The sequence below is a fragment of the Syngnathus leptorhynchus genome, chromosome 3 (genome assembly GCF_054491065.1).
Source record: "Syngnathus leptorhynchus isolate UIUO chromosome 3, UIUO_Slep, whole genome shotgun sequence".
Taxonomy (NCBI): domain Eukaryota; kingdom Metazoa; phylum Chordata; class Actinopteri; order Syngnathiformes; family Syngnathidae; genus Syngnathus; species Syngnathus leptorhynchus.
Window position 1 is genome coordinate 19,630,914 of NC_141197.1, and position 17,252 is coordinate 19,648,165.

Here is a 17,252-nt window from a genome sequence, read left to right on the forward strand (position 1 = left end):
ATTGTAAACACAAAGACTTTAGATGGTTGTTATTTAAAAAAAATGCAGACTATGGTGATAAAACTACCAAAATTGGAAGTGTTCAATTCGTATCCAATAAAAAATAATAATTAAGAAGGGACAACTAATACAAAAACAGCGTGGCAGGGCACATTTTCATTGTAACAGCTTAAGCTAGCAGTTATTAATAGTAAATAAAATAGTATTTCTTGCAATGCTCCATGTGGACCAATTGAATTGTTTTCTTTCATACTTTAAAAAAAAAAAAAAAAAAAAGTTCCAAAGCCCCCTCACTGTTCTCAGACAACTTTCCCTTGGATGGATAGAAACAGATTACATTTCCACAAATGACCTCTTAACCTCTTCTTTTAAAAAGCCTTTTGGAAAATAATTACTTCTAACGGTAGAATTTGCCCCTCCTCCAGCCAGACTACTAACGTTGCCCTCTGGCCCATTTCCAAAAAGTGTTTGTGTGTGTGCGGACGTGTGCTTGTGTGTGTGAGGCCCTCTTACAGATGGCCAACAATGGAGAGGAGTCTTGAGTGCGACTCACTCCAAAGAACGATTTTCTTTTGTAATTTGGTCAATACCCAAGCAGATTTTATTTCACTTACTAACACAGTTTGACTGCCTGTTGACACATCATAGTACATCACGTTATTTATATTAGGTGATGATACAATGAAAGACACAGCCCAGCCTTAATTACTGACGTTAAACAAATGAGTGAAGGAAAATAGTGAACAACAAAATATAATGACAAAATAGTGACTAAGTGTAACATAAATCCACCAAGGCCCAACAAGTCACAATTCTGTGCTGTGATTGGTGGAATTTGAAAACATCTAAATTACTGACGCTACACAAACAAATGAAGGGAAATACTAAATGTTGAAAAAATACTGACAAAATAGTGACTAATGTAACATAAAACTACCACGGCGCAACAAGTCACAATTCTGTGCTGTGATTGGTGGAATTTGAAAGCATCCCTTTCCTGTTTTCCCGTTTGAATGATGCAAGTGGCAGACGTCCGCCCAAGGAAAACCTCCTCAACCGTTGAAATACTTTGAGGCCCCCGTCACTCAGGATCAATGGCGCTAAGACAGGATGTGATGTCGTTTTCTGCTCAGCTGATGCCCACTGTGCGAGAGAACAATGGCCACAATAGCGAGCACACGTGCTCTATTGCAGTGAAACTGAGACGCGAGGCTTTTCCCCCGGGCTTCCTTCCACATCCCATCTGTCAATGTTTGTTCGAAACCATTTGGCTCCAACGGTGTGTCTGAAACGACTTTGAGATCAATGGTAATGTTTTGGTTTGAAAAAAATATATATCATAATTAACTCTTGAACCATCTCGACGTTGACCCGAAGCCAAAATAGAGACTAAGCTTTTGATGAACCTTTTTTGAAGCTTTTTATTTAAAGGTTCTAAACTCATTTTTGCCACAATGCAGTGAAATTTTATGTAAAAGGCACAGCCTGAGGGAAAGAAGCTTTTATTTAGTGTTTTGATGTGACAAGTTGACGATAATTAGTCTATGAGATTATCCTGCTTTACAGTAATATGTAAAGACTCCTGGTATGTTTTGTATCAATTTAGGATCCTGTTACCGATGCAGTTGTATCCTGTGATAAAGATTTATCGTTCCAACCTCTAATTTTAACGCCAACATCTGACATAACGTTCACCACCTACAATTCTTCAAAAGCATCGGTGTAATTTTATTTGCCTGCCATGACAGCTTAAGTCTTAATGTAGAATGTGTGTGTGTGAAAGAAGCAAAGAAAAAACATCTAATGTGCCCACATTTCTTGTACATAATGAGCTCTTTGGTGTGTTTTGGTCGAAAAGATGAAAAAATAAACAGCAGTAAACTACTATTACTAAACATTTATTGAGCAGTCAACCGTATATGCTTGAGACTGCGCCAACTGATTTTTCCATTTGTTAAAAGCCTTGACGGAACTTGAGACATATTAGCATCGAAAACCGTGGGCCTAAACAATCAGGACCTTTTGGGACTCAGCAGACCCGTTCCAACATGGCCCATCAAAAACACAGGAACCTAGAATTCCAATGGAATCTAATAAGCCTTATGAAACGACAATCAATTTGCTTCCTTTGCACAAAAGGCCTTTCAATCTTATTTTATCCCGATTGTTCAGTCTGACAGTTCTTCGCGTAGAAGTTGGCTGCCATTCACCTCACAAACTGTTTAATGCATTAGGTGATGTGTGGTGTTGAGTTCAAGGTGAGCAATAGAAAGGCTAAGACTTCTAGAGCGAACACAGCATTGTCCCTGTTCCTCCTCCCTCTGCATTAATGACGGGATCTTTCCTATTACCTGCTCTGAGCCCCGAAGATGGGATTCCTGTGGTGCAAGGCGAGAGCTGCACTGCTGTGCTGCATTGTGATGAGCTCTGCACTGGTTTCTGCAGCTCTGCTGCTTCCACTTATTTCCCTACCTGTCTTTGACCACAGTGTAGTCGCTTTATCAATATGTATCTTTTTATTTTTATACTCATCCTAGTGTGTGTGTATGACCGGGTGCAAGTTCTACTGATGCAAGAGGCGAGTAAGATTCGGCCAGTTGTGTTTGTGTGAGACCAAGATAAAAAAAGTGCCCGATCAAATAATGCTCTAAAAACACCCCAAGGTTATCTTTGTTTGGGTTATCGTGTGATATTTAAATTTTTTTTGATGATCTTGAACATGAAAGTGGGAAAATGTAAGATTATGATGATGGCAGTCGCTTTACATGATCAATAAATTGCTGAACCGAAGACAGGCGACCTTTTACACAACTGCCCACTGCTTCAAATTTCCACAAGCATATCAATATTTAGACCTCTCAAGCCGTTCTAATTAATATGCAGAAATATGTGGGAAGACAAAACTATCTTGATGTAACCTTGAGTGAAAAGCAAAAGTGACACTCTCATCTGATTTTCACTTGTACTCCCCATTGTTCTTTTCTGTATGCTAATGTCTCTCTCTTTCTCTTTCTCTTTCTCTTTCTCTTTCTCTTTCTCTTTCTCTCTCTCTTTCTCTTTCTCTTTCTCTTTCTCTTTCTCTCTCTCTCTTTCTCTCTCTCTTTCTCTTTCTCTTTCTCTTTCTCTTTCTCTCTCTTTCTCTCTCTCTCTCTCTCTCTCTCTCTCAGTTATTCTGCATCCTCCAATACAATCACTTTTTTTTTTTTTTTTTTTTTTTTTTTTTTTTTTATACAATCTCTTGGGAAGGGCGTTTGTCTGCTTATTCCATCAGCGTCAATCTTCTCCACCCCGGCCTCATACTTTGGCGTCCTCTCCCAGGAGTCGTCTGTCACTTTCTGTGCCCCCAGTGGTTTATCCGAGCACAAACAACTCGGAGGTGTCTGAAGAATATGGACAGAGTTAAAGATAGAAACTCTTGGGAGTTTGTTTTGTTGTATTGGTAGTTCCATAATTTTGTTTTTCTTAGAGGTTTCAATTATGTATGTATGTTTATTTATTGCAACCCCAATGAAGTCCATATTCCCCAAATAGCTTCTGACCGTGTCCCCAAGCTCTGCCCTCACCTACTTTTTCAGTCGATCCCTGGGTAGCCCTGACATGGGATCCTCTTTTTCTATAGGGACTGACAGGATCCAATGTTTTCCCCATTTGGGTCCGCGTGTAGTCTGGCTCGCTCATCACAGAACTGGCCGCCTGACAGCTCATCCATTCAAGGCGGCCCCGCCAGACTTTGCCCCAGCGCTCGCCACTTTAACTGGGCCTCCAAAACAAACCTCTTCGTATTAGCCAGTGTGGGAAGTGGAACGGGGCAAGAGGCGGAAAGTTGAAGCCTTGAGGGCTGTACAATGGCCGGAGTGGAGGAGGGAGGGCAAAAAAGAGAAGGAAAATGTCAGAATGAAGAGAGATGTTAGAGTCAATAAGCAAGCTAATGCAGCAGGAGGGGAGGGGCAGAGGAGGCATTTCTCTCGCAAGTCCCTTGTGCTTTGCACACAGAACCATTTTTCAAGCAAAGAGAAGGATTTAGGTTAGACGTGGAGGCCCATGAGAGTCAATGTGGCATTTGCACTCGACATTGCACCAAAATAAATTATCCCCCCCCATTCCAACACCTTCAAACTAAATCTAAACAGCGATGTGTAAATCATTAAATATATTGGATGTCTTTGGTTTATAGTAAGAATGTATCCACCGGAATAACATAAAGGCAGCATATTCCAATGGAATCTAAGTGTAAGACAGTCGTTTTAATCACTTAGACCTAGATACTGAAGAACTCTGTGAAAATAGCTTGTGTTGCTCTCTTCTTATTCCCTTAAGTCTGAGTGGGTGCACCGGTACAGAATAACCTTCTCCACACCGCCGCGGTGGCCACCTTCGACTACACTTGGTGGGAAAAGGACAAGGATGCGTAGAAAAAAAAAAATACACAAATAGGACAAGGTTGGCCTATATATATATGAAATTGCCCTCTTTCACCTCACCGAGCTTTCAGGTTCAAGCAATTGTAAACAAACGATTAAAAAGTTCCATTTAATAACCCCTCCTGTAATATTGCCTGGGAATATGCTAACTTTTGAAAAGACTTCATAAAATAAGATTTTTAGTTGCACGTTTAAGATTTATTTCTTTACTCGTAATCACATGTGCAGTTTCTTTTAGCAATTGTGTTGTATTTAGTTCCAAAATATGTTTTAGACTTAAAATTGTAAGTTTGGACAAGAGTTTTGTCCGTTGCATGCTTCCGCCAACTACAAGAGGCTCTTCTTAATAAATTGATCATCTTTTAAAACAGACCTTCCGCCCATCAGAAGTGAGGCGTAATGACTTGCTAACTTTTTGATGCTGTACTTTACTTGAGTAAGTGCACAGTCAGCTCATTGATCTATTTTAGACACTGCTTTAGTCGCTTTGAGTACATTATCAGCACATACAATATAGTCAATGTTCATAACTTGACATTAGCTTTTAGCTTCAAATGGGCCTTTGAGTGAGAAAACATCCCGTCAATCTAAGGCGCAAATTAAATTAGAGTAAATGTTATCCTTTTTTTTTTTTTTTTTTTTAAATAAAACAATTTGTTAGACAGTTCAAAAAGCAACAAACATCCTTCCCAGAATCAGTCACCGTTTCTTGTTTACAAAACGACCACGCAGGATAATTTACGTCACTTTCTTTTCAGTCACTTGCCGCCTTTGACAGGAGATCAATAAGACATGCTGCTTCTCCTCTTACTGCGTTTGAGGATCTTGTCAGAATGGAGTGATGAATTGCTGGAGAACAAGCTCAGTAGTGAAGGAAAATGAGCTGGACACGGAACATGGAGGTCAAACGGGTTAATGATGTTGGCTGTGATTATTTGCAGGTGAGAATAATCCAAGATTAATCATTGAGGAGCAAGGCTTGAATGACAGGAGGTGAGGAATAGCCATCATCAAACTGCTGGAAACATCCATGAGGACGTTCAGTCGGGTGGAACACACGAACGAGGTGATGAAAAAGTTGCTGCCGGTGTCTGCAGCAAGAAATGTTTCGGTAAATAAAATTTGCTGCACCGGTGCACATCATTGTATAAGTAAATGGGCAATCCTTAATTCACAAACCTCTTATATCAGAGGCTATTAAAAAAAAAAAGATGGACTATTTTATCAGTAAAAGAGTGTTTTTAGAAGTCATTCAATGATCAAAGGAACTTGGAGCCCTTGAGGACAAAATGAAAAACAATTCCTTGAAAGAAATTGCACGTATGTTTTGAGTGGTTTAGTTCCCCTCGAAAAGTCAAACATGTCATCTCTACCTTAACACAAATGAGACAGTTCCACCCAAATCTAATTGTCCTTTGGGTAACTTGAACGTCAATCTGACGTGACTCATGAACAAGACACTCACCTGATTTATTCCTCATAAAAAGGTGAGTAGCCAGCCGAGAGTACTTCTCTGCTCATTCACCGCAGACTCTGGGTTAATGTACAGCACCTTAATTAATGAGCTTAGTAGAGGCTAACACATTTGTTTTCACTGTTGCTCTTCCAAGGTGAACCCTTGCTCTGTGATACATGCTTACGGCAATAAAACGCTGCTTGCGTTTTGGAACTAGGCCAATGAACAGCTGTTGATGGAACAATGGGGGGTTGAGGGCATTCAAAGCAGAGCCACGGTTTCGTTCACGGCAATCTGCTTAGCGACACAATAGTATCGATAAAAACAAACAAACACAAGAAAAACATTGCTTCACTGATAGTTTCTGACCTTTTCAGTTCACACTCTTTGACAGTGTGGATGCAGTCTGAATTATCTGTCTATATGTGTCTTGTGGTTGACTGCAAATACGTTTTGGGTCTAGTCCACCTTTCAACCACAGTCAGTCGATCGATGATCGGCATTAAAATGATTTGGGATTGATGTTGTGTGATTACGATAAAAACAGATACTAGTGCAAGGTGAAATCTCAAAGGAAAGTCAAGCTAGCCAAAATAAGTCAGTGTGCTATTTTGAAGTCTTTGCGTTGGTGGAGTGTGTTTGATGCTTTCTTTTTCATTCATTTATCATCCGGAACATTTTATTTTCATGAGAATCAAATCTCGCACTTCTGAACTGTGAGGTGGACATGATCAAATTAAAATGTTAAAATTGAGTGTCATTGTGTCTTTAAAAGTATCTGTAAACAAGGGATGAGGGATACAATTGGGATTGACCCTAAATGTACTGGAAGGTCTTTTTTTTTTTTTTTTTTTTCATTATTTGACATTTTCATTTATTCATCTGGGTTATTTTTAATGGATAACATGCACTCTTGTTGTTCTACCAGCAATGATTCAATATTGAGCTGTAATACAGAAAGGCAATGTGTTTACTCCACTTTTATTTCATATGATTAATAATAATATGATCCAATCCATATCGATGATATTTGTTTTTGTCTATGAACATAAATTGGAACACTGTAATTATGCCAATAGACATAGGTCATGACTCACACCAAAGTGAATGCATGCTGGGCACACTGCAATAGCTGCTGCATTTCTGTGCAGTAATGAACCCATTTCTCACTTTTATAACATGAGAATGTCATGTAGCATATGTGCTGGATTTAACATTATTTGCCTTACCTGTCAACACATCCAATTACATCTGCAGCAGGTTGGTGTACTTGAATCAAGATTGTTCAACTATAAACGTAAAATATATTCATATTACTATTATATACACTATCATTGGGAATATAGACCTTCAAACATACAACATGGTGTCACTTGCCAAGATTGTCTCGTAGTTAATTTGAAGATTGTAGGTCAGGAGTGTCAAACTTATTTTTGTCGAGGGCCTCATCAGTCATAGTTTTCCTCAAAGGGTCATTAAAATTGTCAAACCAAATAAATGTATGAATGTCTCATCATGCATATACAGTATAGGTTACACAACAAAATGATGAACTGAAGTTTTCAAAACAGAGAGTAATGAAAACTGTGAAAATATTTAAAAATGAAATATTGAAATCAAATCAAATATCTAAAATTTAAAATAATTTAAAAAATGAGTGGTATTAAAAATTACTAACAATATCTCTGTCTTTTAAAAGTAAAAACAATTCAAAATTTTGGAATTGACATGAATTTAATGCTCGATTTGTCTTCGCGGGCCACCTAAAATGATGTGGCGGGCCGTATCTGGTCCCCGGGCCTTCATTTTGACACCTGTGTTGCAGGTAGTCATATATTATCCAATTGTAATTATGTCCCTTCATGTGCGGGAATACCCTGCGGAACACCGTTGTGCAATTACTTTCAAAGCAAATCCATTCAATTTGCGGCCAAGCCTTTTGTTTCCCTCCCTGGTGCCTTTTCCATGTCCGTCATTAGTTTCACCTGGGTTCGTTTGCTTGCCCTTTCTCTTTTTGTGTCACATGCAATCAGCTCCTCCTTTCCCTCGTGTGCTGTTCAGCTTCAGCTGTCTGGCCCCTTAATTGTTCGACATGTGGTAACTTCCCCTTTTTCTGTTCAGTCTTCGTTGGACCTTTGTCATGACGTTTGTTCTGTCATGGTTCCCTGCGTTTTGTCCCGTTAGGTCTTTTTGCTGCCACTTCAAGTCTGTCGAGGCCACAAGTGATCAGGCGCGTTGTGTTTTCACCTGTAACTATGTCACAATGACGCTACATTTGCTCGGCATGGCTTCGCCTTTCAAAGGCATGCAATTTGCAACGTGATTCAAATTCTAACTGGACATGTTTTGTTATCATCTTGCATAATCTGCCCCTCCCCCCCCAAAATAAAAAATAAATCATTGTAGCCACCCGCCACCTCTTCCGTTTTCACTGTACTCAAGTGGGCTTAAAATCAACTGGCCATCTGTGGTTTGATGAAAAGCAGCAATAATTCTCCACTCCAGATGTGACCCTACAGCAGGCTTGGCAGGACAAGGGCAGTTATCCATGGGGGAGGGATCAAGGGGAAGGCTATGGGCTGAGAAGATGACTGGGCTTGCTCACAAAAACAGAGTGCTGCATGGAATGACTAAACTGCCATGTGGCAACACGATGAGCATTCGGAGGCAGCCCAATTCGCTTTGGAAAGACAAACGACGAGATGGGAAGGCGCGCGGAGCTCGCGCAGGAGCCGCGCCATATGTGAAAGGCAGCTGATGTGAGAAGCATAATCCCGAGCAGTCGGCTGCGGAGCGCGAGGGCACCTTGGCCCCCTCGGAACCACATAGATAAACACTGCCTGCGCCTCCTCGTTTATTGCCTCTTATTAGTTAGAGTGGGATGAGGGGAGAGTGTGTGGGCCTGCGTGTACCACTGGCACTCCCACCTGAATAAATTACAATGTTTTGTGTGAGGCTGTGTTTTAAAGTGATACTTAATTCAGGGGCTGGGGCATGTCTAAAATTGTTATGGGCTAGGAGGGCAACATTTTCCCCTTTGTTCATTCATCTTTAATATATTGTATACATTCAACAAGTTGACTGACGAGTTAGTCGACTTACATAAAAAAATTGGAACAAAATAATGGTTGTATTAAACTTTCCGCAAAAGTTTTGATGGACATGAGAATTTTATCATTGAACACAAACAACTCATTACTTTGCAGTAGTGTAAACATCTCATTCAGATTCAACACTCGCACTTGTTTTGAAATTTCCTCCCGAATACTAATACACCATTTTGTTTGGAATGTTTGTTGTTTCACTCCTGCAGTAGAAAAAAAACTAAAGACAAGAAAATAACACCATAATTCTTTGGATGGTTTGCAACTGAGGGACATTTTATTACCCCCCCACCCCCAAAAATGAATTAGCATAAAATTCAGCTGATTATTTCCAATGTCAGAGCTTTATTGAATGGAAAGCAGTCGTGCATTTGTAAAGAAACAGTTTGCCAACAACCTTTAATCATGACTAAAGCCAGTGGCATGTGCTGAGGGCCTTCAAAGTCTCCACTGGCCTAAACACTATCAAAAACACTGACCTGCATTTAAAGCTAAAATGAAATTATATTCTTTTATTTCATATGGACGCCTAGGCTTAGTAACCGGAGAGTCGGCTATTCGATTCCCCCTCTGCCCGAGTTGTAGATCATTGGGTAAGACACTTCATTGGTGTATGACTGGGTGTGAATGTTTGGTGGTGGTCGGAGACCCACAGACGCACAGTGGCTACCACGCTTCTGTCAGTCTGCCTCGGGGCAGCTGTGGCTACTCGCGTAGTTTACCACCACCAAGGTGTCAATGTGCGAGCTTATGAATAAGGCATCTAGTGTGAGCACTTTGAGTATACTATAGAGAACCACTATATAAATCTAATGCATTATTATTATTTTATAAATAGAGGCTGCTAGTTTTTTGTTGGAGTCAGCGTTTTTCTGTCTCTTGATTGGTTGAGAGCAGGGGTGTCAAACATTTTTTTTTTCGGAGGGCCTAAAGACTGTCAACACCTTTTAATATATACAGTATAGGCTGCACAAGAAACTGATGAATGACTAGGCTTGAAACTGGAGACTAAAACTGTTCAAATATTTTTAAAATATGAATGGTAACAAAAATATCTAGCTATCCATTTCTTGAAAAGTGATGACAATTTGTTGTTTTAGTATTGACACGTGAAGTAAATTGTCTTCGGGGGCCACATAAAATGATGTGCCAGGCCGTATCTGGCCCCCCGACCTTCAGTTTGACACCTGTGGTTTAGAGCTTGACAAGCGGGAATTCCGCACATTACCTTAAGGTGGTGTATCTGTACTGGCAGTTATTATTTGGAGAAAGTGAAAATGGATGACATGATATGGATGGGCTGAACTACAAACTCGTATGTTTTCCCAAACAATATGACTGGTAGGTAAGAGTAATGCAAACCTTAATAAAATTCTACCAATTTCCGTTAGTTGTATTCTGTTGTGACTTTTACTCAATCTGCTCTTTACTAGCCCTTAGATGGTTTCAGTGGATGGCACACACACACACACACACACACACACACACACACACACACACACACACACACACACCACAGTGAATTAAATGCTGCAATAGTGGCGACAAATACTCAAACCCAATAAAGTGAGTCAAAATTGTCCATAAACCAATAGTAACGTGTTAGCAAAGGCGCTAATAAATATGTTTGTATTTCTACTGCCAGCAGCCAAGTTGGTAACCTAATTTACTATCACTTGGCACTTTATCTGAAAATGCTTTTCTAAACGAGCTTTGATGGTTTCCTTGGAGTCGCACTCTTGACTTGAGCCGCGGCATAGATCACGGAAAGAAAGAATAATCTTTGTGAAGATTTGCCAGTTCTGGAAAGACAACAAAATGGTAGGTGAACAACAATCTGCTCCTCAATGGCTATGATCTTGAGTGCAGTTGTGCAAAATGCTGAACTCCAATTTTGTTTCAGGGGAGGCGCGTTGATGCCAACAAGAGTCGAGATAGTTGGGCAAATGTGAACCTAAAACCTTGTGTGGGTGATACTAGCTTCCAGCGAGAAAACAATAACTGGCATAAGAACAAAAATATCGTAAAGTTACGCAAATGGGTGTGTTATTGTATTGAGCCAACACAAAACGGCACTACTTGCAGATCTGCTCCAGGAAAATATATGGTAACCATGGAAGCGTTATTTATTATTCATAACAGCACCTTGCTTCTTTTTGTATCATTGTGCGACGGAAAAACGATGTGAGCGGACTGCTGATGTACCACCATTTTTTATTTGAAAGTCACAACATTTGGTGTTGTAACAGCTCGCTGAGGCCGGTGGACGGGGGTTGATGGCTTTCCTGCATGCTTCTATGTGAAGAGATGTTTTTCATCAGCACCTGGGATGAATGGGTGCTACCAGCTTTGACTGACAACAAAATGCCGAGGCCTGAAATATGTTTGGAAGACAGAGGTGAGGTGACAGAAAATGTCAATCTGTGTAGCATAGGAGTTTAGGCTTACTGGGTTATGTGAAGAGAGGAAAAAAGAGGTGTGGAAGAGCAATGCAAGTGCGGGAAACAAGTGGAGGGAAGAATGTAAAGTCGAGAGGAGCTGGGATGGAAATAATGAAAAGGAAAAGTTAAAAGGTGGAGGAAGGAATAATGCATATACTTGGAGCAACCATTCAATGGCATGACCACATTCAAAATACACCCACTTGACCAAAAACATAGAAAAACATCGCTATATATATTTTTTTTTAACTTGTACTTGTTTTTGTTGGTACAAATGTTGACATGCTTTTACTGCAGAAAAAGACAATAAATGATGGCTTCAGCTAATGCATTATAAAGAACATTCGAGTCTATTGGGTCCAGAGGGATGCGAGGTGGACGTAGCTTACTTTAGAATTCAGCAATACAGGTAATTGACAGCCAGCTGAAGGAAAACATGCACTCTCGAGTGTGAGAAAGAGGGAAAATGACTGAGTTGTATGTTACAGACAACTGCTAATGTGGTTTATCCTTTTGCATACATTATGTTTACTATTTTTGTGATGCTTTCTTAATTGAGCCCACTCACATTTGGCTAGACCATAAATTTTCCTTTTTTTGCATCTATGTAGTGATTTTTTTCTCTCTCAGCCAAGTACCCATGAGTAGTGCAAAATTATTCTGGTTGGAAACAAAGTGGGCTTAAAACAGTGCCATCAGTGTCTGATTCACTAAAACCGCCATTTATAATCAGATTTTGAATATTCAGACATGAAAAGATATCATTTAAAAATGAAAGAATGAATGCACTTAATTTGAAAGATTTTCATCCATAAAAAGTAATTATCGCCATAAAGTGTCCTCCTTTGGGACTATAGTACAAGTACGACACCTGGGCATGATTTAGATTTCCAAGCAGTATTTTGTATGTGACTTCAACTGACAGATTATGGCTTCTGCCAAAGAAGTCATCCATTGGCAGCCCTACTTTGTAACAACAGGCCTCCAGCTGTCATTAGAGTCCCCCCCCACCCTTGACCCCCCTCTCACACACACACACACACACACACACACACACACACACACACACACACACACACACACAACTCGAACAAACAACTTTTTTTTACTATGTAGTTCCTCACTATGTGCCTGCTTATCACCGGCGCTAACCAGACACACATTCATCCTGCATCTCATTATTTTTTGGGGCTCCGCGATTCTACAGAATAAGCACATGTGGTTTTATATTCTCGTTTTGTCACCCAGTGTACAGTACATAGCGTGGAACGCTTGTGTTTTCAAGTTGAATGTCTCAGACTCTGCTCGGAAGTGACACCAACAAAGCTAAATCTGACTAATGGGATAAATCAACTCCTCTAATCTCAACAAGGAGACTGGTGGCCCAAATCAAAGGTTTTATGCAAATTAGGGGTCTTATAGTCATCTAAATATGAAGTCCCATCAGGTAGTAAGCTGCACAGCTTTGAGCGTAGGATGTAAACAAGTGTCAGGATGTGTGCTGTTTGCCGGTACCCGCTGACATTCGGCTGCCAAAAGACGATTTTTTTTTCTTCAGAATTCGCACCTTTCCTAATGACGCCTCGTCTTCTGCAAAGGGGTTTAAATTGTTCACGGGTGAATAAGTCACCTGCTTTACTTGTCGTAGCTTCTGTGACCTTAAAGCGCTTAACGCAGAGTCATCGGTTCTCTTCGAAATGTACAAAGTTTGTTTTTAGACCTATATCATCGAGATTTAACAGTATTTTAAAGTTCCCAAAACATGAACACAATCATGACATATTTTTTGCAGTCTGCTCAATTGCATTTGTGTAAACACTATATTAATTCGTTTATTCATCTTGTGGCAAAGTGCATTCTTGTGTTTTATTAGCAGTAAAAGCATTTAAACATTAACAAGTATCCATCGGAATATACGGAAGCTGTCAAAACGTAAGCTCCGAGTTGGTCTCGGGAACACATCACCCAGGCATAGCTGTCTTGTAAGCGAGATTCGCTTCAGTGCAGCAGAAAGACAAAGCATCACTTTGCAGTATTTATGAACAGTTTTTAGAGTGGTGGCACTGAGTGCTCTCCTTTGTATTTGCCAGTCTGCATATCCTGCCCTACATAACTTATGTGTGACAACAACGAGCAGTTGTCTGTCGCAACACTTTCCACTTGTTCAATACGACGAAGTTGATTCATTGAAATACGCTCGGAAACTCACAGCGCACCAAGGTTTAGTCACCGTGATTGCATAAAATGTGCTCTGCGTTATGCTGATGATCATATCTACTGAGGTTTAAGGTCTCAGCCAAGGACATTGCCCTGAGAATTTCCTGTCTATCGAAATACACATTTACATCAGAATCGCTCACTGTCCAATAACCCCCCCCCTCCCAAAATATGATCTGCATTTCATACAGTATGTCTCTCTGCTGGCCATTATATTCTGGGTAAAATGAGACTTAGTGAGAAGACCTCCCTGGAACCACGGGACAAGCAATAATGATCCACTAGGTGACAGAAGCGGTTAAGATCTCCCCTGAATGTAGGTCAACACATTTGCATAAGTAGAATACATCAATGAGTAGACATATTGGTCTCTTCATTTTTGCTGAGTCATCACAGTGACCAAACATTAGATTTCAATTTGGGGCAATTTGATAAAACTGTTGTTAAATCATCACTCGGTCCATAAATTAAATTAAACTTGGAAGTAGAGTCTGGATGTAAAGTATTGCTGATTTTAGGAAATTGTGCGCATCCCACCTTTTGTATCTGCGCTTTTCTTCTTGTTTCCATTGGTAACGTTTTCGTGCGTCACGCTTCACCTCTGCGATGATTCCATCAGGGATGGATATGGTCTACATATCACGCAGGCCTCGTAACTGCTTGAAATTTCACAGTTCACAAAAGATGGTGCTGAACCATCTGCTGCATTTTTTTTCCCCTTTTTTTTTTCCATTGAACTCGATTGCCAGAGAGTTTAGTTGCGCTGTACATTTTCTAACAAGATTTTATGGAACACATTACAGTAATTACCTCCTTTTTTCCATGTAACCGTCATTGACCAACCATAAGAGTTATAGACATGCATAAATAAATTCTCCTTCTACATATGGTAACCTACTTTCTTCAAAATTGTACAATGTCAGTGTTATGAGCAGATTCGCATTGTCCACTATCAGCACTGCTTTATCATTGGAGGGGGGGGGGGGGGGCAGAGTACGGTACCGAATTAGTCTCATGGTCAATAAACACAACCACGCTTAAGAGTTTAATTGCTGCTATCGAAATTAAATGTCGTACAGCACCAATATAAGACACTGTGTGGCTTTTATGTCTTTTATGTCTTTTTGCCTTTGTTACTGTAAAGTAAAAGCGGAATGTCGCTGAGACAACAGCAAAGTACACGTTTATGCAATAGAATTGTGGTATTCACTTCTCATGGTAACACTTCAGTCCTTGACATTGGTGACAAGAGCATTGTGTACTTTGTCAACGACTTGATCTGGCAAAAGCTCAATACATTGATGGATGAATAACTCAGTCAGAAGATGTATCGTTGTCAGACGGTGGACCCAACTTCACAGTCCTTTGTGGCAAAGTGAGAGCTTATTGTCAAATGGTGTCAGGGGCGGGATCTGCCGCAGCACTGTCACCGTCCCTCTGCCACGGAAGTGACACTTGAAAAGAGGTTGTTCACATGTTCACTGGGCTGTGATATCGGCTATGACACGGGCCAGGATGCGCAACACACGCACGCCGACACACTCGCTCGCTCGCACGGCCGTGTGCTGATAGGCCGGGTGGTCCAGAAGAAAGTGGAAAAGAGGCAGTACACCAGCAAGATGTCTGGAGGGCAGAAACATGAAAAGACAGACAGAAAGAGACATAAATGGAAACGGAAACACCATTTTTTTGTTGTTGTATAACCCAAGGCTAACGTGATTTCACGGTGACTCCGAAAGCTCGTCTACGGCGTCAAGGTTAATAATTTCCGTTTAGAAAGGTTCCAGTCCTACGGAAGGTATCCCCGACAGTTTGTATTCATATAATGTGGTGATGCCATGCACTGATATGAGAGAAAAAGCCAAAACATCCCAAAGCACAATTTTACATTAAATTGTTACATTCATTGCTGTTGCAATGAAATAGAATAAATGAAACAATTGAAACTGAGAATTTTATTATGCTGGGAAAAAAAACTTTCGAATTATGTCTGAGTGTTGTATGGCTGTGTAAAATCCTTGCTTGGTTGTAAATTAAGCTAACTGTTTTTAAGTCACCCCGCCAAGGTCCAATAAACAGATATTTGCTCCAGCCGATATCTTAAGAAAAAGTGTCTTCACTTTGTTGGCCAGCTTTTAGTTTAATCCCCCCCCCCCCTTGCAGATTCCTTTTTGATCATTTATGTTTGAGTATTTTTTTTTCTCCATTTGGGAGAAGGCGTTCAAAGTTCTAATGGGCTGCAGTCTAATGGTATGCGGGGTGCGTATCGAAGGTTTTAATTGTCTTTGTCAGCCATGTCTGAGTTCAGAGCAAGGCCGGCGTATCTGCATGCTACAGAGTGCAGATATATATACTATGAACGCAAACAGTGGCAGGCAAATTCGCCACACTTTGATCAGACTCACGTTAGCAGTGGCCGCTGATGTACCTTCAACATTTCACAAGGTCTGTAACTCCACCAAGGCCAAATCTTTGAACAGGTGCCAAAGGGAACTAATAGCGCACAGATTTTCTGTGTATTTGACGGACATTAAAGTGGCTTACTTTGTGGAAAAATTCTCCAAGCAAAAATCCTCTGTGTGATACCGTCACAACTGCCAAAACGTCAACAACCAGGACCAGTTAGAGTAGAAAAGTAAAAGTGGCTAAGATGATCAGTACAGTTGAATGTCACTGTAAATCTCAATGTAAAACTCTGTGTGATTATGGGATGTCATACTCACCATGAATCCATGTCATGTGCATGGCCATTCATTCGGGGAATAAAGTGTAGCAGATAACGCTACATTAATTATTTTCCTCACTGATTTATTCCTCCTGTGATCGGTTTTAACACGTAATATTTTAGAATGAGTAATTATGCTGCAGTATATATTTTTTGAATTACAAATAATTTAAGTTAACTTACAAAGCAGTATATTTCTTTTAAATTACAAATAATATAGTGTTATATAAGTTACAAAGCTTTTCGTTCATCGGTTTTATTCTTTGTTTAATTTTTGTGAATGGATAAAATCACTATTACACAGTATTCCAATGTCAAATAAATGATTACATTTAAATATTTGAGGCATGGCAATATAATTTGCAGGTAATGTCTAATCCATCTGAAAGTGATTCAGATGTTCACTAATGTAGTTGAATTATTTCTTTTAATTTTTTTTGTTCTTTAAGTTGTGGTGGCATTTAGTGAAATAGTTTTATTTTTAGTTATTTAAGTTGTGGTGGCATTTAGTGAAATGTCCCTTCAGCCTTTATATGTCGGACCACTCGCTTTTAATTGATTCGGTAGCACCAGTCATTCTTGCACTTGCCTGCGGCGCTAATCCATACAATGCAATTCATACATCTACTTCATATTAAATCTCCCGTCTTGCTTACTGACCTTTTCATCCAGCATTTTCCTTCACTGATGTGAGTAGGCCCTTAACGGACGCTGATGGCAGACATTATTTTGCTGCTTCTTACTCTGTGTTTGGTGAGTAATACGCTTCATGGAAACCTGACACACTGCTGCTCATGGAAGAGTTCCCAGTCCATGCTCTTAAATTCTGCCACACGTTCCACAAATAAATAATTCTGTGTGATGCGTGCACAATCGTTATGGTCCTTC

General features: G+C 40.1%; 1 long non-coding RNA gene across 1 annotated transcript in view; it reads left to right on the forward strand.

The window, feature by feature from the left end:
• Positions 1-7,306, forward strand: part of LOC147059658 (uncharacterized) — a 40,829-nt gene extending 33,523 nt beyond the window's left edge. The window contains exon 4 of the long non-coding RNA XR_015065685.1: positions 5,363-7,306. This is a non-coding gene — a long non-coding RNA (uncharacterized LOC147059658). The remainder of the gene's footprint in view (positions 1-5,362) is intronic.
• The last annotated feature ends 9,946 nt before the right edge of the window (positions 7,307-17,252 follow it).